We start from the raw sequence: 25,172 nt of genomic DNA on the forward strand, positions 1-25,172 counted from the left end.
CTGCGTCACAAATATGTTTATTGAAAGAAATTAAATATATACCACCGTTTTATTGGCAAGCTATATATTACTTTCTTCAATAAAAACACTTTTTTATGCCTAAACAATGTTGCGAAATGTTTTCGGATTTACATAATTTTTAAAAACATGGCACAACACACAAATTAAATATAATTACAATTAAACGTTTTTTGAGACAACAATATATATTGAGGCTCTTGCATTTATACAATGTATGCGTTCATTGGATTATGGGCAATACATCTGTGCAACTCTATGGTTCATAACCATGCCATTTATTTTCACTTAAGTGAGGTATAAACATTACAACTTCACCTTATAACAACTTAGTAATTGGCTTATTAAACTATGTAGGCGACAATTCTGTGAATGATTTGCTGAAAATTTTATATTGTTCAATACATCAGCTTCTTTTTCTTTCACGGCAAAAGACATGTTATTACAAAATCTCAATGCTATTACAAAAATTAACCTGACACATCACAGTTAAATTACGCTTAAGTTATGCGGACATCTAAGTTTCGATCCTCTCGATCTGCGTCACAAAGAAATTGGAAATACTTTTGTCTTTATTTCGTAAAACTAAACAAGTGAACACGAGAAACACTAACCGGCGCCCAACGGTGGTTCGAGCTACCTTTTTTCACTTGAATGAATTATAAACATTACAAGTTCCCTTTATAACAACTTAGTAGTTGGCTTATCAAACTATGTAGTCTACAATTCTGTGAATAATTTCCTGACATTAAAAATTTTATATTGTTCAATACAAAATCCGTTTCTTTTCTCTTTAACGGTAAATGAAAATATATCTGTTATTACTCAATCACATTACTATTACAAGAATTACCCAGACACATCACAGTCTAATTATACCTTGGTATCCCGTGAAGCGACTGACACGGTTGCATTGGATCGTTTATCGTTTATGGTTGTTACACTAGGGCGGCAATACCTCTGGTTCGCCTGCGCACATCTACCTTTCGATCCTCTCGAACTGCGTCACAAATATGTTTATTGAAAGAAATTAAAAATATACCACCGTTTTCCTGGCAAGCTATTTATTACTTTCTTCAATAAAAACACTTTTTTATGCCTAAACAATGTTGCGAATTGTTTTCGGATTTACATAATTTTTAATAACATGGCACAACACACAAATTGCATATAATTACAATTAAACGTTTTTAGAGACAACAATATATATTGAGGTTCTTGCATTTATACAATGTATGCGTTCATTGGATTATGGGCAATACATCTGTGCAACTCTATGGTTCATAACCATGCCATTTATTTTTACTTAAGTGAGGTATAAACATTACAACTTCACCTTATAACAACTTAGTAATTGGCTTATTAAACTATGTAGGCGACAATTCTGTGAATGATTTGCTGACTTAAAAAATTTTATATTGTTCAATACAAAATCCGTTTCTTTTTCTTTCACGGCAAAAGACATGTTATTACTAAATCTCAATGCTATTACAAAAATTAACCAGACACATCACAGTTAAATTACGCTTACATTATGCGGACATCTAAGTTTCGATCCTCTCGATCTGCGTCACAAAGAAATTGGAGGTATAATATAATTTTTGTGGCACGCATATATGTTAACACGTCCAGCAATAAGCCAATAATAATCTTTTTCTGCATAAACAAGTTCCGAACTTGATCGTTGTACAGAATAATATTACAACGATGTTGTAGTCAGAGAGTTCCAAGAACCTTTTGGTAGCGGTCAACGTACCATGTGCAAACCACATGATCCGTTTGGCCAAATCGCTGAGTCAGCGAATATAGGGCAGGGCTAGCTTCACATAAGAATCTTGGTATTTTTAGTTTTAGTTTGATTTGAACATTAAAGCGGCACACGACGAAAATACCTTTGTCTTTATTTCGTAAAACCAAACAAGTGAAGACGAGAAACACTAACCGGCGCCCAACGGTGGTTCGAACTACTCAACCCAAAATTTGTAAGCAGCAACTCAGCATCGCTGGATCGGCAACGCGGGAACTGCAACAAAACAAAACAACGCAAACCAAATAAAAAAAAAATAATTTGAGATAATAACGAACTAAACAAAGCTGAGAAAGTCATGTAAGGAGAGTGCTCATCTAAAAAAAAAATAATAATAATTAAATTATATTAAATATAAAGTAAATCCAATTCAAGTGTTTAAAATTTTATATTGTTCAATAAAAAATCCGTTTCGTTTTTCTTTAACGGCAAATTAATACCCGTTATTGGTCAATATCATTGCTATTATCGCAATTATCCAGACATATCACTCCACAAACTGAGATCGGCCTTGGGGACGAAGTCATTCTCCACCGTAGTCATCATGAGACGTATACCATCGCTGGACCAAGAGGCGACGCCAGTTGTATCGTTAGACCACCACTTTATTCACGCTTACAATTATTATATCCACATATACAAATATTACAACTTCACTTTATAACAACTCAGTAGTTGGTTTATAAAAATCTGTAAACGACAATTCTGTAAATAATTTAATGATAATATATATTGTTCAATACACACTCCGTTCCTTTTTTCATTAACGGCAAACGAATACAGACCTGTTATATAATATAAATATAAAATTTTTAAAGTCAGCAAATCATTCACAGAATTGTCGTCTACATAGTTTTATAAGCCAATTACTAAGTTATTATAAGGTGAAGTTGTAATGTTTATACCTCACTTAAGTGAAAATAAATGGCATGGTTATGAACCATAGAGTTGCACAGATGTATTGCCCATAATCCAATGAACGCATACATTGTATAAATGCAAGAACCTCAATATATATTGTTGTCTCTAAAACCGTTTAATTGTAATTATATGCAATTTGTGTGCCATGTTTTTAAAAATTATGTAAATCCGAAGACATTTCGCAACATTGTTTAGGCATAAAAAAGTGTTTTTATTGAAGAAAATAATATATAGCTTGCCAGTAAAACGGTGGTATATTTTTAATTTCTTTCAATAAACATATTTGTGACGCAGTTCGGGAAGATCGAAAGTTAGATGCTCGCAGGGGAACCAGAGGTATTGCCGCCGTAGTGTTCCAACCATAAACGATTAACGATGCGATGCAACCGTGTCAGTCGCTTCGCGGGATACCAAGGTATAATTTGACTGTGATGTGTCTGGGTAATTCTTGTAATAGTAATGTGATTGAGTAATAACAGATATATTTTCATTTACCGTTAAAGAGAAAAGAAACGGATTTTGTATTGAACAATATAAAATTTTTAATGTCAGGAAATTATTCACAGAATTGTAGCTGACATAGTTTGATAAGCCAACTACTAAGTTGTTAAAAAGGGAACTTGCAATGTTTAAAATTCATTCTAGTGAAAAAAAGGCTTGGTCTGAAGTCTGAATTCTACAAAGGAATTTGCCAGGAATAATGCCATTTATTCTACTTCAATGGCGCGACACCAAAACTGCCCCCGTGACCTTGTTTGTAATTATTAATTACAGGGATAGATTTTATAATAGCCAGAGGTATGTCGCAATTTATTTCTGGGTGGGTTGAAGTTCTTTTAAAACTTTCCACTTGCGAAATTTCAAAAATTTCAGTCAGACTTCAGACCAAGCCTTTTTTCACATGAATGAATTATAAACATTACAAGTTCCCTTTATAACAACTTAGTAGTTGGCTTATCAAACTATGTAGTCTACAATTCTGTGAATAATTTGATGACAATAAAAATTTGATATTGTTCAATACAAAATCCGTTCAATCTCTTTGCTATTACAAAAATTAAGCAGACAAATCACTCCACGAACTGAGAACGGCCTTGGGGACGAAGTGAAGTTCTCCACCGTAAGCATAAGACGTAGACCATCACTGGACCAAGAGGCGACGCCAGTTGTATCGTTGGACCACCACTTGATTCACGCTTACAATTATATCCACATATACAAACATTACAACTTCTCTTTATAACAACTCAGTAGTTGGTTTATAAAAATCTGTAAACGACAATTCTGTAAATAATTTAATGATAATATATATTGTTCAATACAAACTCCGTTCCTTTTTTCTTCAACGGCAAATGAATACAGACCTTTTATTATCCCATGACAATTATTAGAGAGAAAACTTGTGTAGTGAAATTTCGCAAGTTGAAAGTTTTAAAAGAACTTCAACCCACCCAGAAATAAATTGCGATATACCTCTCGCTATTATAAAATCTATCCCTGTAATTAATAATTACAAACAAGGTCACAGGGGCAGTCAGACTTCAGACCAAGCCTTTTTTCACTTGAATGGATTATAAACATTACAAGTTCCCTTTATAACAACTTAGTAGTTGGCTCACAAACTATGTAGGCTACAATTCTGTGAATAATTTACTGACAATAATAATTTTATATTGTTCAATACAAAATCCGTTTCTTTTCTCTTTAACGGTAAATGAAAATATATCTGTTATTACTCAATCACATTACTATTACAAGTATTACCCAGACACATCACAGTCAAATTATACCTTGGTATCCCGCGAAGCGACTGACACGGTTGCATTGAATCGTTTATCGTTTATGGTTGGAACACTAGGGCGGCAATACCTCTGGTTCGCCTGCGCACATCTACCTTTCGATCCTCTCGAACTGCGTCACAAATATGTTTATTGAAAGAAATTAAAAATATACCACCGTTTTACTGGCAAGCTATATATTACTTTCTTCAATAAAAACACTTTTTTATGCCTAAACAATGTTGCGAATTGTTTTCGGATTTACATAATTTTTAATAACATGGCACAACACACAAATTGCATATAATTACAATTAAACGTTTTTAGAGACAACAATATATATTGAGGCTCTTGCATTTATACAATTTATGCGTTCATTGGATTATGGGCAATACATCTGTGCAACTCTATGGTTCATAACCATGCCATTTATTTTCACTTAAGTGAGGTATAAACATTACAACTTCACCTTATAACAACTTAGTAATTGGCCTATAAAACTACGTAGGCGACAATTCTGTGAATGATTTGCTGACTTAAAAAATTTTATATTGTTCAATACAAAATCCGTTTCTTTTTCTTTCACGGCAAAAGACATGTTATTACTAAATCTCAATGCTATTAAAAAAATTAACCAGACACATCACAGTTAAATTACGCTTACATTATGCGGACATCTAAGTTTCGATCCTCTCGATCTGCGTCACAAAGAAATTGGAGGTATAATATAATTTTACTGGCACGCATATATGTTAACACGTCCAACCAGCAATAAGCCAATAATAATCTTTTTGTGTATAAACAAGTTCCGAACTTGATCGTTGTACAGAATAATATTACAACGATGTTGTAGTCAGCGAGTTCCAAGAACCTTTTGGTAGCGGTCAACGTACCATGTGCAGCAAATATAGGGCAGGGCTAGCTTCACATAAGAATCTTTTTGTATTTTTAGTTTTAGTTTGATTTGAACATTAAAACGGCACACGACGAAAATACTTTTGTCTTTAATTCGTAAAACCAAACAAGTGAAGACGAGAAACACTAACCGGCGCCCAACGGTGGTTCGAACTACTCAACCCAAAATTTGTAAGCAGCAACTCAGCATCGCTGGATCGGCAACGCGGGAACTGCAACAAAACAAAACAACGCAAACCAAATAAAAAAAAAATAATTTGAGATAATAACGAACTAAACAAAGCTGAGAAAGTCATGTAAGGGGAGCGCTCATCTAAAAAAAAATAATAATTAAATTATATTAAATATAAAGGAAATCCAATTCAAGTGTTTAAAATTTTATATTGTTCAATAAAAAATCCGTTTCGTTTTTCTTTAACGGCAAATTAATACCCGTTATTGGTCAATATCATTGCTATTATCGCAATTATCCAGACATATCACTCCACAAACTGAGATCGGCCTTGGGGACGAAGTCATTCTCCACCGTAGTCATCATGAGACGTATACCATCGCTGGACCAAGAGGCGACGCCAGTTGTATCGTTAGACCACCACACCACACCACACGCTTACAATTATTATATCCACATATACAAACATTACAACTTCACTTTATAACAACTCAGTAGTTGGTTTATAAAAATCTGTAAACGACAATTCTGTAAATAATTTAATGATAATATATATTGTTCAATACAAACTCCGTTCCTTTTTTCATTAACGGCAAACGAATACAGACCTGTTATATAATATAAATATAAAATTTTTAAAGTCAGCAAATCATTCACAGAATTGTCGCCTACGTCGTTTTATAAGCCAATTACTAAGTTGTTATAAGGTGAAGTTGTAATGTTTATACGTCATTTAAATGAAAATAAATGGCATGGTTATGAACCATAGAGTTGCACAGATGTATTGCCCATAATCCAATGAACGCATACATTGTATAAATGCAAGAACCTCAATATATATTGTTGTCTCTAAAACCGTTTAATTGTAATTATATGCAATTTGTGTGTTGTGCCATGTTTTTAAAAATTATGTAAATCCGAAGACATTTCGCAACATTGTTTAGGCATAAAAAAGTGTTTTTATTGAAGAAAATAATATATAGCTTGCCAGTAAAACGGTGGTATATTTTTAATTTTTCAATAAACATATTTGTGACGCAGTTCGAGAAGATCGAAAGTTAGATGTTCGCAGGGGAACCAGAGGTATTGCCGCCTTAGTGTTCCAACCATAAACGATTAACGATGCGATGCAACCGTGTCAGTCGCTTCGCGGGATACCAAGGCATAATTTGACTGTGATGTGTCTGGGTAATACTTGTAATAGTAATGTGATTGAGTAATAACAGATATATTTTCATTTTCCGTTGAAGAGAAAAGAAACGGATTTTGTATTGAACAATATAAAATTTTTAATGTCAGGAAATTATTCACAGAATTGTAGCCTACATAGTTTGATAAGCCAACTACTAAGTTGTTATAAAGGGAACTTGTAATGTTTATAATTCATTCAACTGAAAAAAGGCTTGGTCTGAAGTCTGAATTCTACAAAGGAATTTGCCAGGAATAATGCCATTTATCTACTTCAATGGCGCGACACCAAAACTGCCCCCGTGACCTTGTTTGTAATTATTAATTACAGGGATAGATTTTATAATAGCCAGAGGTATGTCGCAATTTATTTCTGGGTGGGTTGAAGTTCTTTTAAAACTTTCCACTTGCGAAATTTCAAAACTTTCAGTCAGACTTCAGACTTCAGAATTATAAACATTACAAGTTCCCTTTATAACAACTTAGTAGTTGGCTTATCAAACTATGTAGTCTACAATTCTGTGAATAATTTAATGACAATAAAAATTTGATATTGTTCAATACAAAATCCGTTCAATCTCTTTGCTATTACAAAAATTTAGCAGACAAATCACTCCACGAACTGAGAACGGCCTTGGGGACGAAGTGAAGTTCTCCACCGTAAGCATAAGACGTAGACCATCACTGGACCAAGAGGCGACGCCAGTTGTATTGTTGGACCACCACTTGATTCACGCTTAAAATTATATCCACATATACAAACATTACAACTTCTCTTTATAACAACTCAGTAGTTGGTTTATAAAAATCTGTAAACGACAATTCTGTAAATAATTTAATGATAATATATATTGTTCAATACAAACTCCGTTCCTTTTTTCTTCAACGGCAAATGAATACAGACCTTTTATTTTCCCATGACAATTATTAAAGAGAAAACTTGTGTATTGAAATTTCGCAAGTGGAAAGTTTTAAAAGAACTTCAACCCACACAGAAATAAATTGCGATATACCTCTCGCTATTATAAAATTTATCCCTGTAATTAATAATTACAAACAAGGTCACAGGGGCAGTCAGACTTCAGACCAAGCCTTTTTTCACTTGAATGAATTATAAACATTACAAGTTCCCTTTATAACAACTTAGTAGTTGGCTCACAAACTATGTAGGCTACAATTCTGTGAATAATTTACTGACATTAATAATTTTATATTGTTCAATACAAAATCCGTTTCTTTTCTCTTTAACGGTAAATGAAAATATATCTGTTATTACTCAATCACATTACTATTACAAGTATTACCCAGACACATCACAGTCAAGTTATACCTTGGTATCCCGCGAAGCGACTGACACGGTTGCATCGCATCGTTTATCGTTTATGGTTGGAACACTAGGGCGGCAATACCTCTGGTTCGCCTGCGCACATCTACCTTTCGATCCTCTCGAACTGCGTCACAAATATGTTTATTGAAAGAAATTAAAAATATACCACCGTTTTCCTGGCAAGCTATTTATTACTTTCTTCAATAAAAACACTTTTTTATGCCTAAACAATGTTGCGAAATGTTTTCGGATTTACATAATTTTTAAAAACATGGCACAACACACAAATTGCATATAATTACAATTAAACGTTTTTAGAGACAACAATATATATTGAGGTTCTTGCATTTATACAATGTATGCGTTCATTGGATTATGGGCAATACATCTGTGCATTTCTATGGTTCATAACCATGCCATTTATTTTCACTTAAGTGAGGTATAAACATTACAACTTCACCTTATAACAACTTAGTAATTGGCTTATACAACGACGTAGGCGACAATTCTGTGAATGATTTGCTGACTTAAAAAATTTTATATTGTTCAAAACAAAATCCGTTTCTTTTTCTTTCACGGCAAAAGACATGTTATTACTAAATCTCAATGCTATTACAAAAATTAACCAGATACATCACAGTTAAATTACGCTTACATTATGCGGACATCTAAGTTTCGATCCTCTCGATCTGCGTCACAAAGAAATTGGAGGTATAATATAATTTTAGTGGCACGCATATATATTAACACGTCCAACCAGCAATTAGCCAATAATAATCTTTTTGTGCATAAACAAGTTCCGAACTTGATCGTTGTACAGAATAATATTACAACGATGTTGTAGTCAGCGAGTTCCAAGAACCATTTGGTAGCGGTCAACGTACCATGTGCAGCGAATATAGGGCAGGGCTAGCTTCACATAAGAAACTTGGTATTTTTAGTTTTAGTTTGATTTTAACATTAAAGCGGCACACGACGAAAATACCTTTGTCTTTATTTCGTAAAACCAAACAAGTGAAGACGAGAAACACTAACCGGCGCCCAACGGTGGTTCGAACTACTCAACCCAAAATTTGTAAGCAGCAACTCAGCATCGCGGGAACTGCAACAAAACAAAACAACGCAAACCAAATAAAAAAAAAATAATTTAAGATAACGAACTAAACAAAGCTGAGAAAGTCATGTAAGTGGAGTGCTCATCTAAAAAAAAAAATAATAATAATTAAATTATATTAAATATAAAGTAAATCCAATTCAAGTGTTTAAAATTTTATATTGTTCAATAAAAAATCGGTTTCGTTTCTCTTTAACGGCAAATGAATACAGACCCGTTATTGCTCAATATCATTGCTATTATCGCAATTATCCAGACAAATCACTCCACAAACTGAGATCGGCCTTGGGGACGAAGTCGTTCTTCACCGTAGTCATCATGAGACGTATACCATCGCTGGACCAAGAGGCGACGCCAGTTGTATCGTTAGACCACCACACCACACCACACGCTTACAATTATTATATCCACATATACAAACATTACAACTTCACTTTATAACAACTCAGTAGTTGGTTTATAAAAATCTGTAAACGACAATTCTGTAAATAATTTAATGATAATATATATTGTTCAATACAAACTCTGTTCCTTTTTTCATTAACGGCAAACGAATACAGACCTGTTATATAATATAAATATAAAATTTTTAAAGTCAGCAAATCATTCACAGAATTGTCGCCTACGTCGTTTTATAAGCCAATTACTAAGTTGTTATAAGGTGAAGTTGTAATGTTTATACGTCATTTAAATGAAAATAAATGGCATGGTTATGAACCATAGAGTTGCACAGATGTATTGCCCATAATCCAATGAACGCATACATTGTATAAATGCAAGAACCTCAATATATATTGTTGTCTCTAAAAACGTTTAATTGTAATTATATGCAATTTGTGTGTTGTGCCATGTTTTTAAAAATTATGTAAATCCGAAGACATTTCGCAACATTGTTTAGGCATAAAAAAGTGTTTTTATTGAAGAAAATAATATATAGCTTGCCAGTAAAACGGTGGTATATTTTTAATTTTTCAATAAACATATTTGTGACGCAGTTCGAGAAGATCGAAAGTTAGATGTTCGCAGGGGAACCAGAGGTATTGCCGCCTTAGTGTTCCAACCATAAACGATTAACGATGCGATGCAACCGTGTCAGTCGCTTCGCGGGATACCAAGGCATAATTTGACTGTGATGTGTCTGGGTAATACTTGTAATAGTAATGTGATTGAGTAATAACAGATATATTTTCATTTTCCGTTGAAGAGAAAAGAAACGGATTTTGTATTGAACAATATAAAATTTTTAATGTCAGGAAATTATTCACAGAATTGTAGCCTACATAGTTTGATAAGCCAACTACTAAGTTGTTATAAAGGGAACTTGTAATGTTTATAATTCATTCAACTGAAAAAAGGCTTGGTCTGAAGTCTGAATTCTACAAAGGAATTTGCCAGGAATAATGCCATTTATTCTACTTCAATGGCGCGACACCAAAACTGCCCCCGTGACCTTGTTTGTAATTATTAATTACAGGGATAGATTTTATAATAGCCAGAGGTATGTCGCAATTTATTTCTGGGTGGGTTGAAGTTCTTTTAAAACTTTCCACTTGCGAAATTTCAAAACTTTCAGTCAGACTTCAGACTTCAGAATTATAAACATTACAAGTTCCCTTTACAACAACTTAGTAGTTGGCTTATCAAACTATATAGTCTACAATTCTGTGAATAATTTAATGACAATAAAAATTTGATATTGTTCAATACAAAATCCGTTCAATCTCTTTGCTATTACAAAAATTTAGCAGACAAATCACTCCACGAACTGAGAACGGCCTTGGGGACGAAGTGAAGTTCTCCACCGTAAGCATAAGACGTAGACCATCACTGGACCAAGAGGCGACGCCAGTTGTATCGTTGGACCACCACTTGATTCACGCTTAAAATTATATCCACATATACAAACATTACAACTTCTCTTTATAACAACTCAGTAGTTGGTTTATAAAAATCTGTAAACGACAATTCTGTAAATAATTTAATGATAATATATATTGTTCAATACAAACTCCGTTCCTTTTTTCTTCAACGGCAAATGAATACAGACCTTTTATTTTCCCATGACAATTATTAAAGAGAAAACTTGTGTATTGAAATTTCACAAGTGGAAAGTTTTAAAAGAACTTCAACCCACACAGAAATAAATTGCGATATACCTCTCGCTATTATAAAATTTATCCCTGTAATTAATAATTACAAACAAGGTCACAGGGGCAGTCAGACTTCAGACCAAGCCTTTTTTCACTTGAATGAATTATAAACATTACAAGTTCCCTTTATAACAACTTAGTAGTTGGCTCACAAACTATGTAGGCTACAATTCTGTGAATAATTTCCTGACATTAAAAATTTTATATTGTTCAATACAAAATCCGTTTCTTTTCTCTTCAACGGAAAATGAAAATATATCTGTTATTACTCAATCACATTACTATTACAAGTATTACCCAGACACATCACAGTCAAATTATACCTTGGTATCCCGCGAAGCGACTGACACGGTTGCATCGCATCGTTAATCGTTTATGGTTGGAACACCCTGCGAGCATCTAACTTTCGATCTTCCCGAACTGCGTCACAAATATGTTTATTGAAAGAAATTAAAAATATACCACCGTTTTACTGGCAAGCTATATATTATTTTCTTCAATAAAAACACTTTTTTATGCCTAAACAATGTTGCGAAATGTCTTCGGATTTACATAATTTTTAAAAACATGGCACAACACACAAATTGCATATAATTACAATTAAACGTTTTTAGAGACAACAATATATATTGAGGTTCTTGCATTTATGCAATGTATGCGTTCATTGGATTATGGGCAATACATCTGTGCAACTCTATGGTTCATAACCATGCCATTTATTTTCACTTAAGTGAGGTATAAACATTACAACTTCACCTTATAACAACTTAGTAATTGGCTTATAAAACTACGTAGGCGACAATTCTGTGAATGATTTGCTGACTTTAAAAATTTTATATTTATATTATATAACAGGTCTGTATTCGTTTGCCGTTCATGAAAAAAGGAACGTAGTGTGTATTGAACAATATATATTATCATCAAATTATTTACAGAATAGTCGTTTACAGATTTTTATAAACCAACTACTGAGTTGTTATAAAGAGAAGTTGTAATGTTTGTATATGTGGATATAATTGTTAGCGTGAATCAAGTGGTGGTCCAACGATACAACTGGCGTCGCCTCTTGGTCCAGTGATGGTCTACGTCTTATGCTTACGGTGGAGAACTTCACTTCGTCCCCAAGGCCGTTCTCAGTTCGTGGAGTGATTTGTCTGCTAAATTTTTGTAATAGCAAAGAGATTGAACGGATTTTGTATTGAACAATATAAAATTTTTAATGTCAGGAAATTATTCACAGAATTGTAGCCTACATAGTTTGATAAGCCAACTACTAAGTTGTTATAAAGGGAACTTGTAATGCTTATAATTCATTCAACTGAAAAAAGGCTTGGTCTGAAGTCTGAATTCTACAAAGGAATTTGCCAGGAATAATGCCATTTATTCTACTTCAATGGCGCGACACCAAAACTGCCCCCGTGACCTTGTTTGTAATTATTAATTACAGGGATAGATTTTATAATAGCCAGAGGTATGTCGCAATTTATTTCTGGGTGGGTTGAAGTTCTTTTAAAACTTTCCACTTGCGAAATTTCAAAACTTTCAGTCAGACTTCAGACTTCAGAATTATAAACATTACAAGTTCCCTTTATAACAACTTAGTAGTTGGCTTATCAAACTATATAGTCTACAATTCTGTGAATAATTTAATGACAATAAAAATTTGATATTGTTCAATACAAAATCCGTTCAATCTCTTTGCTATTACAAAAATTTAGCAGACAAATCACTCCACGAACTGAGAACGGCCTTGGGGACGAAGTGAAGTTCTCCACCGTAAGCATAAGACGTAGACCATCACTGGACCAAGAGGCGACGCCAGTTGTATTGTTGGACCACCACTTGATTCACGCTTAAAATTATATCCACATATACAAACATTACAACTTCTCTTTATAACAACTCAGTAGTTGGTTTATAAAAATCTGTAAACGACAATTCTGTAAATAATTTAATGATAATATATATTGTTCAATACAAACTCCGTTCCTTTTTTCTTCAACGGCAAATGAATACAGACCTTTTATTTTCCCATGACAATTATTAAAGAGAAAACTTGTGTATTGAAATTTCACAAGTGGAAAGTTTTAAAAGAACTTCAACCCACACAGAAATAAATTGCGATATACCTCTCGCTATTATAAAATTTATCCCTGTAATTAATAATTACAAACAAGGTCACAGGGGCAGTCAGACTTCAGACCAAGCCTTTTTTCACTTGAATGAATTATAAACATTACAAGTTCCCTTTATAACAACTTAGTAGTTGGCTCACAAACTATGTAGGCTACAATTCTGTGAATAATTTACTGACATTAATAATTTTATATTGTTCAATACAAAATCCGTTTCTTTTCTCTTTAACGGTAAATGAAAATATATCTGTTATTACTCAATCACATTACTATTACAAGTATTACCCAGACACATCACAGTCAAATTATACCTTGGTATCCCGCGAAGCGACTGACACGGTTGCATCGCATCGTTTATCGTTTATGGTTGGAACACTAGGGCGGCAATACCTCTGGTTCGCCTGCGCACATCTACCTTTCGATCCTCTCGAACTGCGTCACAAATATGTTTATTGAAAGAAATTAAAAATATACCACCGTTTTCCTGGCAAGCTATTTATTACTTTCTTCAATAAAAACACTTTTTTATGCCTAAACAATGTTGCGAAATGTTTTCGGATTTACATAATTTTTAAAAACATGGCACAACACACAAATTGCATATAATTACAATTAAACGTTTTTAGAGACAACAATATATATTGAGGCTCTTGCATTTATACAATGTATGCGTTCATTGGATTATGGGCAATACATCTGTGCATTTCTATGGTTCATAACCATGCCATTTATTTTCAATTAAGTGAGGTATAAACATTACAACCTCACTTTATAACAACTTAGTAATTGGCTTATACAACGACGTAGGCGACAATTCTGTGAATGATTTGCTGACTTAAAAAATTTTATATTGTTCAATACAAAATCCGTTTCTTTTTCTTTCACGGCAAAAGACATGTTATTACTAAATCTCAATGCTATTACAAAAATTAACCAGACACATCACAGTTAAATTAAGCTTACATTATGCGGACATCTAAGTTTCGATCCTCTCGATCTGCGTCACAAAGAAATTGGAGGTATAATATAATTTTAGTGGCACGCATATATGTTAACACGTCCAACCAGCAATTAACCAATAATAATCTTTTTGTGCATAAACAAGTTCCGAACTTGATCGTTGTACAGAATAATATTACAACGATGTTGTAGTCAGCGAGTTCCAAGAACCTTTTGGTAGCGGTCAACGTACCATGTGCAGCGAATATAGGGCAGGGCTAGCTTCACATAAGAATCTTGGTATTTTTAGTTTTAGTTTGATTTTAACATTAAAGCGGCACACGACGAAAATACCTTTGTCTTTATTTCGTAAAACCAAACAAGTGAAGACGAGAAACACTAACCGGCGCCCAACGGTGGTTCGAACTACTCAACCCAAAATTTGTAAGCAGCAACTCAGCATCGCGGGAACTGCAACAAAACAAAACAACGCAAACCAAATAAAAAAAAAATAATTTAAGATAACGAACTAAACAAAGCTGAGAAAGTCATGTAAGTGGAGTGCTCATCTAAAAAAAAAATAATAATAATTAAATTATATTAAATATAAAGTAAATCCAATTCAAGTGTTTAAAATTTTATATTGTTCAATAAAAAATCCGTTTCGTTTTTCTTTAACGGCAAATGAATACAGACCCGTTATTGCTCAATATCATTGCTATTATCGCAATTATCCAGACAAATCACTCCACAAACTGAGATCGGCCTTGGGGACGAAGTCGTTCTTCACCGTAGTCATCATGAGACGTATACCATCGCTGGACCAAGAGGCGACGCCAGTTGTATCGTTAGACCACCACACCACACCACACGCTTACAATTATTATATCCACATATACAAACATTACAACTTCACTTTATAACAACTCAGTAGTTGGTTTATAAAAATCTGTAAACGACAATTCTGTAAATAATTTAATGATAATATATATTGTTCAATACAAACTCCGTTCCTTTTTTCATTAACGGCAAACGAATACAGACCTGTTATATAATATAAATATAAAATTTGTAAAGTCAGCAAATCATTCACAGAATTGTCGCCTACGTCGTTTTATAAGCCAATTACTAAGTTGTTATAAGGTGAAGTTGTAATATTTATACGTCATTTAAATGAAAATAAATGGCATGGTTATGAACCATAGAGCTGCACAGATGTATTGCCCATAATCCAATGAACGCATACATTGTATAAATGCAAGAACCTCAATAAATATTGTTGTCTCTAAAAACGTTTAATTGTAATTATATGCAATTTGTGTGTTGTGCCATGTTTTTAAAAATTATGTAAATCCGAAGACATTTCGCAACATTGTTTAGGCATAAAAAAGTGTTTTTATTGAAGAAAATAATATATAGCTTGCCAGTAAAACGGTGGTATATTTTTAATTTTTCAATAAACATATTTGTGACGCAGTTCGAGAAGATCGAAAGTTAGATGTTCGCAGGGGAACCAGAGGTATTGCCGCCTTAGTGTTCCAACCATAAACGATTAACGATGCGATGCAACCGTGTCAGTCGCTTCGCGGGATACCAAGGCATAATTTGACTGTGATGTGTCTGGGTAATACTTGTAATAGTAATGTGATTGAGTAATAACAGATATATTTTCATTTTCCGTTGAAGAGAAAAGAAACGGATTTTGTATTGAACAATATAAAATTTTTAATGTCAGGAAATTATTCACAGAATTGTAGCCTACATAGTTTGATAAGCCAACTACTAAGTTGTTATAAAGGGAACTTGTAATGTTTATAATTCATTCAACTGAAAAAAGGCTTGGTCTGAAGTCTGAATTCTACAAAGGAATTTGCCAGGAATAATGCCATTTATTCTACTTCAATGGCGCGACACCAAAACTGCCCCCGTGACCTTGTTTGTAATTATTAATTACAGGGATAGATTTTATAATAGCCAGAGGTATGTCGCAATTTATTTCTGGGTGGGTTGAAGTTCTTTTAAAACTTTCCACTTGCGAAATTTCAAAACTTTCAGTCAGACTTCAGACTTCAGAATTATAAACATTACAAGTTCCCTTTATAACAACTTAGTAGTTGGCTTATCAAACTGTATAGTCTACAATTCTGTGAATAATTTAATGACAATAAAAATTTGATATTGTTCAATACAAAATCCGTTCAATCTCTTTGCTATTACAAAAATTTAGCAGACAAATCACTCCACGAACTGAGAACGGCCTTGGGGACGAAGTGAAGTTCTCCACCGTAAGCATAAGACGTAGACCATCACTGGACCAAGAGGCGTCGCCAGTTGTATTGTTGGACCACCACTTAATTCACGCTTAAAATTATATCCACATATACAAACATTACAACTTCTCTTTATAACAACTCAGTAGTTGGTTTATAAAAATCTGTAAACAATTCTGTAAATAATTTAATGATAATATATATTGTTCAATACAAACTCCGTTCCTTTTTTCTTCAACGGCAAATGAATACAGACCTTTTATTTTCCCATGACAATTATTAAAGAGAAAACTTGTGTATTGAAATTTCACAAGTGGAAAGTTTTAAAAGAACTTCAACCCACACAGAAATAAATTGCGATATACCTCTCGCTATTATAAAATTTATCCCTGTAATTAATAATTACAAACAAGGTCACAGGGGCAGTCAGACTTCAGACCAAGCCTTTTTTCACTTGAATGAATTATAAACATTACAAGTTCCCTTTATAACAACTTAGTAGTTGGCTCACAAACTATGTAGGCTACAATTCTGTGAATAATTTCCTGACATTAAAAATTTTATATTGTTCAATACAAAATCCGTTTCTTTTCTCTTCAACGGAAAATGAAAATATATCTGTTATTACTCAATCACATTACTATTACAAGTATTACCCAGACACATCACAGTCAAATTATACCTTGGTATCCCGCGAAGCGACTGACACGGTTGCATCGCATCGTTAATCGTTTATGGTTGGAACACCCTGCGAGCATCTAACTTTCGATCTTCCCGAACTGCGTCACAAATATGTTTATTGAAAGAAATTAAAAATATACCACCGTTTTACTGGCAAGCTATATATTATTTTCTTCAATAAAAACACTTTTTTATGCCTAAACAATGTTGCGAAATGTCTTCGGATTTACATAATTTTTAAAAACATGGCACAACACACAAATTGCATATAATTACAATTAAACGTTTTTAGAGACAACAATATATATTGAGGTTCTTGCATTTATGCAATGTATGCGTTCATTGGATTATGGGCAATACATCTGTGCAACTCTATGGTTCATAACCATGCCATTTATTTTCACTTAAGTGAGGTATAAACATTACAACTTCACCTTATAACAACTTAGTAATTGGCTTATAAAACTACGTAGGCGACAATTCTGTGAATGATTTGCTGACTTTAAAAATTTTATATTTATATTATATAACAGGTCTGTATTCGTTTGCCGTTCATGAAAAAAGGAACGTAGTGTGTATTGAACAATATATATTATCATCAAATTATTTACAGAATTGTCGTTTACAGATTTTTATAAACCAACTACTGAGTTGTTATAAAGAGAAGTTGTAATGTTTGTATATGTGGATATAATTGTTAGCGTGAATCAAGTGGTGGTCCAACGATACAACTGGCGTCGCCTCTTGGTCCAGTGATGGTCTACGTCTTATGCTTACGGTGGAGAACTTCACTTCGTCCCCAAGGCCTTTCTCAGTTCGTGGAGTGATTTGTCTGCTTAATTTTTGTAATAGCAAAGAGATTGAACGGATTTTGTATTGAACAATATCAAATTTTTATTGTCATTAAATTATTCACAGAATTGTAGACTACATAGTTTGATAATCCAACTACTAAGTTGTTATAAAGGGAACTTGCAATGTTTATAATTCATTCTAGTGAAAAAAAGGCTTGGTCTGAAGTCTGAATTCTACAAAGGAATTTGCCAGGAATAATGCCATTTATTCTACTTCAATGGCGCGACACCAAAACTGCCCCCGTGACCTTGTTTGTAATTATTAATTACAGGGATAGATTTTATAATAGCCAGAGGTATGTCGCAATTTATTTATTTATCACTTCGTCCCCAAGGCCTTTCTCAGTTCGTGGAGTGATTTGTCTGCTTAATTTTTGTAATAGTAAAGAGATTGAACGGATTTTGTATTGAACAATATCAAATTTTTATTGTCATTAAATTATTCACAGAATTGTAGACTACATAGTTTGATAAGCCAACTACTAAGTTGTTATAAAGGGAACTTGCAATGTTTAAAATTCATTCTAGTGAAAAAAAGGCTTGGTCTGAAGTCTGAATTCTACAAAGGAATTTGCCAGGAATAATGCCATTTATTCTACTTCAATGGCGCGACACCAAAACTGCCCCCGTGACCTTGTTTGTAATTATTAATTACAGGGATAGATTTTATAATAGCCAGAGGTATGTCGCAATTTATTTCTGGGTGGGTTGAAGTTCTTTTAAAACTTTCCACTTGCGAAATTTCAAAACTTTCAGTCAGACTTCAGACTTCAGAATTATAAACATTACAAGTTCCCTTTATAACAACTTAGTAGTTGGCTTATCAAACTATATAGTCTACAATTCTGTGAATAATTTAATGACAATAAAAATTTGATATTGTTCAATACAAAATCCGTTCAATCTCTTTGCTATTACAAAAATTTAGCAGACAAATCACTCCACGAACTGAGAACGGCCTTGGGGACGAAGTGAAGTTCTCCACCGTAAGCATAAGACGTAGACCATCAGTGGACCAAGAGGCGTCGCCAGTTGTATTGTTGGACCACCACTTGATTCACGCTTAAAATTATATCCACATATACAAACATTACAACTTCTCTTTATAACAACTCAGTAGTTGGTTTATAAAAATCTGTAAACGACAATTCTGTAAATAATTTAATGATAATATATATTGTTCAATACAAACTCCGTTCCTTTTTTCTTCAACGGCAAATGAATACAGACCTTTTATTTTCCCATGACAATTATTAAAGAGAAAACTTGTGTATTGAAATTTCACAAGTGGAAAGTTTTAAAAGAACTTCAACCCACACAGAAATAAATTGCGATATACCTCTCGCTATTATAAAATTTATCCCTGTAATTAATAATTACAAACAAGGTCACAGGGGCAGTCAGACTTCAGACCAAGCCTTTTTTCACTTGAATGAATTATAAACATTACAAGTTCCCTTTATAACAACTTAGTAGTTGGCTCACAAACTATGTAGGCTACAATTCTGTGAATAATTTCCTGACATTAAAAATTTTATATTGTTCAATACAAAATCCGTTTCTTTTCTCTTCAACGGAAAATGAAAATATATCTGTTATTACTCAATCACATTACTATTACAAGTATTACCCAGACACATCACAGTCAAATTATACCTTGGTATCCCGCGAAGCGACTGACACGGTTGCATCGCATCGTTAATCGTTTATGGTTGGAACACCCTGCGAGCATCTAACTTTCGATCTTCCCGAACTGCGTCACAAATATGTTTATTGAAAGAAATTAAAAATATACCACCGTTTTACTGGCAAGCTATATATTATTTTCTTCAATAAAAACACTTTTTTATGCCTAAACAATGTTGCGAAATGTCTTCGGATTTACATAATTTTTAAAAACATGGCACAACACACAAATTGCATATAATTACAATTAAACGTTTTTAGAGACAACAATATATATTGAGGTTCTTGCATTTATGCAATGTATGCGTTCATTGGATTATGGGCAATACATCTGTGCAACTCTATGGTTCATAACCATGCCATTTATTTTCACTTAAGTGAGGTATAAACATTACAACTTCACCTTATAACAACTTAGTAATTGGCTTATAAAACTACGTAGGCGACAATTCTGTGAATGATTTGCTGACTTTAAAAATTTTATATTTATATTATATAACAGGTCTGTATTCGTTTGCCGTTCATGAAAAAAGGAACGTAGTGTGTATTGAACAATATATATTATCATCAAATTATTTACAGAATTGTCGTTTACAGATTTTTATAAACCAACTACTGAGTTGTTATAAAGAGAAGTTGTAATGTTTGTATATGTGGATATAATTGTTAGCGTGAATCAAGTGGTGGTCCAACGATACAACTGGCGTCGCCTCTTGGTCCAGTGATGGTCTACGTCTTATGCTTACGGTGGAGAACTTCACTTCGTCCCCAAGGCCTTTCTCAGTTCGTGGAGTGATTTGTCTGCTTAATTTTTGTAATAGTAAAGAGATTGAACGGATTTTGTATTGAACAATATCAAATTTTTATTGTCATTAAATTATTCACAGAATTGTAGACTACATAGTTTGATAAGCCAACTACTAAGTTGTTATAAAGGGAACTTGCAATGTTTAAAATTCATTCTAGTGAAAAAAAGGCTTGGTCTGAAGTCTGAATTCTACAAAGGAATTTGCCAGGAATAATGCCATTTATTCTACTTCAATGGCGCGACACCAAAACTGCCCCCGTGACCTTGTTTGTAATTATTAATTACAGGGATAGATTTTATAATAGCCAGAGGTATGTCGCAATTTATTTCTGGGTGTGTTGAAGTTCTTTTAAAACTTTCCACTTGCGAAATTTCAAAAATTTCAGTTAGACTTCAGACCAAGCCTTTTTTCACTTGAATGAATTATAAACATTACAAGTTCCCTTTATAACAACTTAGTAGTTGGCTTATCAAACTATGTAGTCTACAATTCTGTGAATAATTTAATGACAATAAAAATTTGATATTGTTCAATACAAAATCCGTTCAATCTCTTTGCTATTACAAAAATTTAGCAGACAAATCACTCCACGAACTGAGAACGGCCTTGGGGACGAAGTGAAGTTCTCCACCGTAAGCATAAGACGTAGACCATCACTGGACCAAGAGGCGACGCCAGTTGTATTGTTGGACCACCACTTGATTCACGCTTAAAATTATATCCACATATACAAACATTACAACTTCTCTTTATAACAACTCAGTAGTTGGTTTATAAAAATCTGTAAACGACAATTCTGTAAATAATTTAATGATAATATATATTGTTCAATACAAACTCCGTTCCTTTTTTCTTCAACGGCAAATGAATACAGACCTTTTATTTTCCCATGACAATTATTAAAGAGAAAACTTGTGTATTGAAATTTCGCAAGTGGAAAGTTTTAAAAGAACTTCAACCCACCCAGAAATAAATTGCGATATACCTCTCGCTATTATAAAATCTATCCCTGTAATTAATAATTACAAACAAGGTCACAGGGGCAGTCAGACTTCAGACCAAGCCTTTTTTCACTTGAATGAATTATAAACATTACAAGTTCCCTTTATAACAACTTAGTAGTTGGCTCACAAACTATGTAGGCTACAATTCTGTGAATAATTTCCTGACATTAAAAATTTTATATTGTTCAATACAAAATCCGTTTCTTTTCTCTTCAACGGAAAATGAAAATATATCTGTTATTACTCAATCACATTACTATTACAAGTATTACCCAGACACATCACAGTCAAATTATACCTTGGTATCCCGCGAAGCGACTGACACGGTTGCATCGCATCGTTAATCGTTTATGGTTGGAACACCCTGCGAGCATCTAACTTTCGATCTTCCCGAACTGCGTCACAAATATGTTTATTGAAAGAAATTAAAAATATACCACCGTTTTACTGGCAAGCTATATATTATTTTCTTCAATAAAAACACTTTTTTATGCCTAAACAATGTTGCGAAATGTCTTCGGATTTACATAATTTTTAAAAACATGGCACAACACACAAATTGCATATAATTACAATTAAACGTTTTTAGAGACAACAATATATATTGAGGTTCTTGCATTTATGCAATGTATGCGTTCATTGGATTATGGGCAATACATCTGTGCAACTCTATGGTTCATAACCATGCCATTTATTTTCACTTAAGTGAGGTATAAACATTACAACTTCACCTTATAACAACTTAGTAATTGGCTTATAAAACTACGTAGGCGACAATTCTGTGAATGATTTGCTGACTTTAAAAATTTTATATTTATATTATATAACAGGTCTGTATTCGTTTGCCGTTCATGAAAAAAGGAACGTAGTGTGTATTGAACAATATATATTATCATCAAATTATTTACAGAATTGTCGTTTACAGATTTTTATAAACCAACTACTGAGTTGTTATAAAGAGAAGTTGTAATGTTTGTATATGTGGATATAATTGTTAGCGTGAATCAAGTGGTGGTCCAACGATACAACTGGCGTCGCCTCTTGGTCCAGTGATGGTCTACGTCTTATGCTTACGGTGGAGAACTTCACTTCGTCCCCAAGGCCTTTCTCAGTTCGTGGAGTGATTTGTCTGCTTAATTTTTGTAATAGCAAAGAGATTGAACGGATTTTGTATTGAACAATATCAAATTTTTATTGTCATTAAATTATTCACAGAATTGTAGACTACATAGTTTGATAATCCAACTACTAAGTTGTTATAAAGGGAACTTGCAATGTTTATAATTCATTCTAGTGAAAAAAAGGCTTGGTCTGAAGTCTGAATTCTACAAAGGAATTTGCCAGGAATAATGCCATTTATTCTACTTCAATGGCGCGACACCAAAACTGCCCCCGTGACCTTGTTTGTAATTATTAATTACAGGGATAGATTTTATAATAGCCAGAGGTATGTCGCAATTTATTTATTTATCACTTCGTCCCCAAGGCCTTTCTCAGTTCGTGGAGTGATTTGTCTGCTTAATTTTTGTAATAGTAAAGAGATTGAACGGATTTTGTATTGAACAATATCAAATTTTTATTGTCATTAAATTATTCACAGAATTGTAGACTACATAGTTTGATAAGCCAACTACTAAGTTGTTATAAAGGGAACTTGCAATGTTTAAAATTCATTCTAGTGAAAAAAAGGCTTGGTCTGAAGTCTGAATTCTACAAAGGAATTTGCCAGGAATAATGCCATTTATTCTACTTCAATGGCGCGACACCAAAACTGCCCCCGTGACCTTGTTTGTAATTATTAATTACAGGGATAGATTTTATAATAGCCAGAGGTATGTCGCAATTTATTTATTTATCACTTCGTCCCCAAGGCCTTTCTCAGTTCGTGGAGTGATTTGTCTGCTTAATTTTTGTAATAGTAAAGAGATTGAACGGATTTTGTATTGAACAATATCAAATTTTTATTGTCATTAAATTATTCACAGAATTGTAGACTACATAGTTTGATAATCCAACTACTAAGTTGTTATAAAGGGAACTTGCAATGTTTATAATTCTGAAGTCTGAAGTCTGACTGAAAGTTTTGAAATTTCGCAAGTGGAAAGTTTTAAAAGAACTTCAACCCACCCAGAAATAAATTGCGACATACCTCTGGCTATTATAAAATCTATCCCTGTAATTAATAATTACAAACAAGGTCACGGGGGCAGTTTTGGTGTCGCGCCATTGAAGTAGAATAAATGGTATTATTCCTGGCAAATTCCTTTGTAGAATTCAGACTTCAGGCCAAGCCTTTTTTTTCACTAGAATGAATTTTAAACATTGGCGACAATTCTGTGAATGATTTGCTGACTTTAAAAATTTTATATTTATATTATATAACAGGTCTGTATTCGTTTGCCGTTCATGAAAAAAGGAACGTAGTGTGTATTGAACAATATATATTATCATCAAATTATTTACAGAATTGTCGTTTACAGATTTTTATAAACCAACTACTGAGTTGTTATAAAGAGAAGTTGTAATGTTTGTATATGTGGATATAATTGTTAGCGTGAATCAAGTGGTGGTCCAACGATACAACTGGCGTCGCCTCTTGGTCCAGTGATGGTCTACGTCTTATGCTTACGGTGGAGAACTTCACTTCGTCCCCAAGGCCTTTCTCAGTTCGTGGAGTGATTTGTCTGCTTAATTTTTGTAATAGCAAAGAGATTGAACGGATTTTGTATTGAACAATATCAAATTTTTATTGTCATTAAATTATTCACAGAATTGTAGACTACATAGTTTGATAATCCAACTACTAAGTTGTTATAAAGGGAACTTGCAATGTTTATAATTCATTCTAGTGAAAAAAAGGCTTGGTCTGAAGTCTGAATTCTACAAAGGAATTTGCCAGGAATAATGCCATTTATTCTACTTCAATGGCGCGACACCAAAACTGCCCCCGTGACCTTGTTTGTAATTATTAATTACAGGGATAGATTTTATAATAGCCAGAGGTATGTCGCAATTTATTTATTTATCACTTCGTCCCCAAGGCCTTTCTCAGTTCGTGGAGTGATTTGTCTGCTTAATTTTTGTAATAGTAAAGAGATTGAACGGATTTTGTATTGAACAATATCAAATTTTTATTGTCATTAAATTATTCACAGAATTGTAGACTACATAGTTTGATAAGCCAACTACTAAGTTGTTATAAAGGGAACTTGCAATGTTTAAAATTCATTCTAGTGAAAAAAAGGCTTGGTCTGAAGTCTGAATTCTACAAAGGAATTTGCCAGGAATAATGCCATTTATTCTACTTCAATGGCGCGACACCAAAACTGCCCCCGTGACCTTGTTTGTAATTATTAATTACAGGGATAGATTTTATAATAGCCAGAGGTATGTCGCAATTTATT

The 25,172-nt window shown here is 33.3% G+C and overlaps 5 long non-coding RNA genes across 5 annotated transcripts; 3 read left to right on the plus strand and 2 right to left on the minus strand.

Annotated features, from left to right (window-relative positions):
• The first annotated feature begins 2,053 nt into the window (after positions 1-2,053).
• LOC115483707 lies at positions 2,054-3,944 on the plus strand. Its single transcript, XR_003944573.1, has 2 exons — positions 2,054-2,125; positions 3,809-3,944. It is a non-coding gene; the product is annotated as an uncharacterized LOC115483707 (long non-coding RNA).
• A 977-nt stretch (positions 3,945-4,921) lies between these two features.
• Positions 4,922-5,272, plus strand: LOC115483706. The gene is made up of 2 exons (XR_003944572.1): positions 4,922-4,972; positions 5,033-5,272. It is a non-coding gene; the product is annotated as an uncharacterized LOC115483706 (long non-coding RNA).
• Positions 5,273-5,846: 574 nt separating this feature from the next.
• LOC115483710 lies at positions 5,847-6,231 on the minus strand. The gene is made up of 2 exons (XR_003944577.1): positions 6,182-6,231; positions 5,847-6,124 (listed from the first exon to the last, which is right to left on the minus strand). It is a non-coding gene; the product is annotated as an uncharacterized LOC115483710 (long non-coding RNA).
• A 9,102-nt stretch (positions 6,232-15,333) lies between these two features.
• Positions 15,334-15,520, minus strand: LOC115483709. The gene is made up of 2 exons (XR_003944576.1): positions 15,471-15,520; positions 15,334-15,413 (listed from the first exon to the last, which is right to left on the minus strand). It is a non-coding gene; the product is annotated as an uncharacterized LOC115483709 (long non-coding RNA).
• A 2,405-nt stretch (positions 15,521-17,925) lies between these two features.
• On the plus strand, positions 17,926-18,971 carry LOC115483708. Its single transcript, XR_003944574.1, has 3 exons — positions 17,926-17,986; positions 18,044-18,565; positions 18,951-18,971. It is a non-coding gene; the product is annotated as an uncharacterized LOC115483708 (long non-coding RNA).
• Positions 18,972-25,172: the final 6,201 nt, after the last annotated feature.

Source organism: Drosophila hydei, unplaced genomic scaffold (assembly GCF_003285905.1).
Source record: "Drosophila hydei strain 15085-1641.00,03,60 unplaced genomic scaffold, DhydRS2 tig00008140-arrow-arrow-pilon, whole genome shotgun sequence".
In the NCBI taxonomy this organism is placed as follows: Eukaryota; Metazoa; Arthropoda; class Insecta; order Diptera; family Drosophilidae; genus Drosophila; species Drosophila hydei.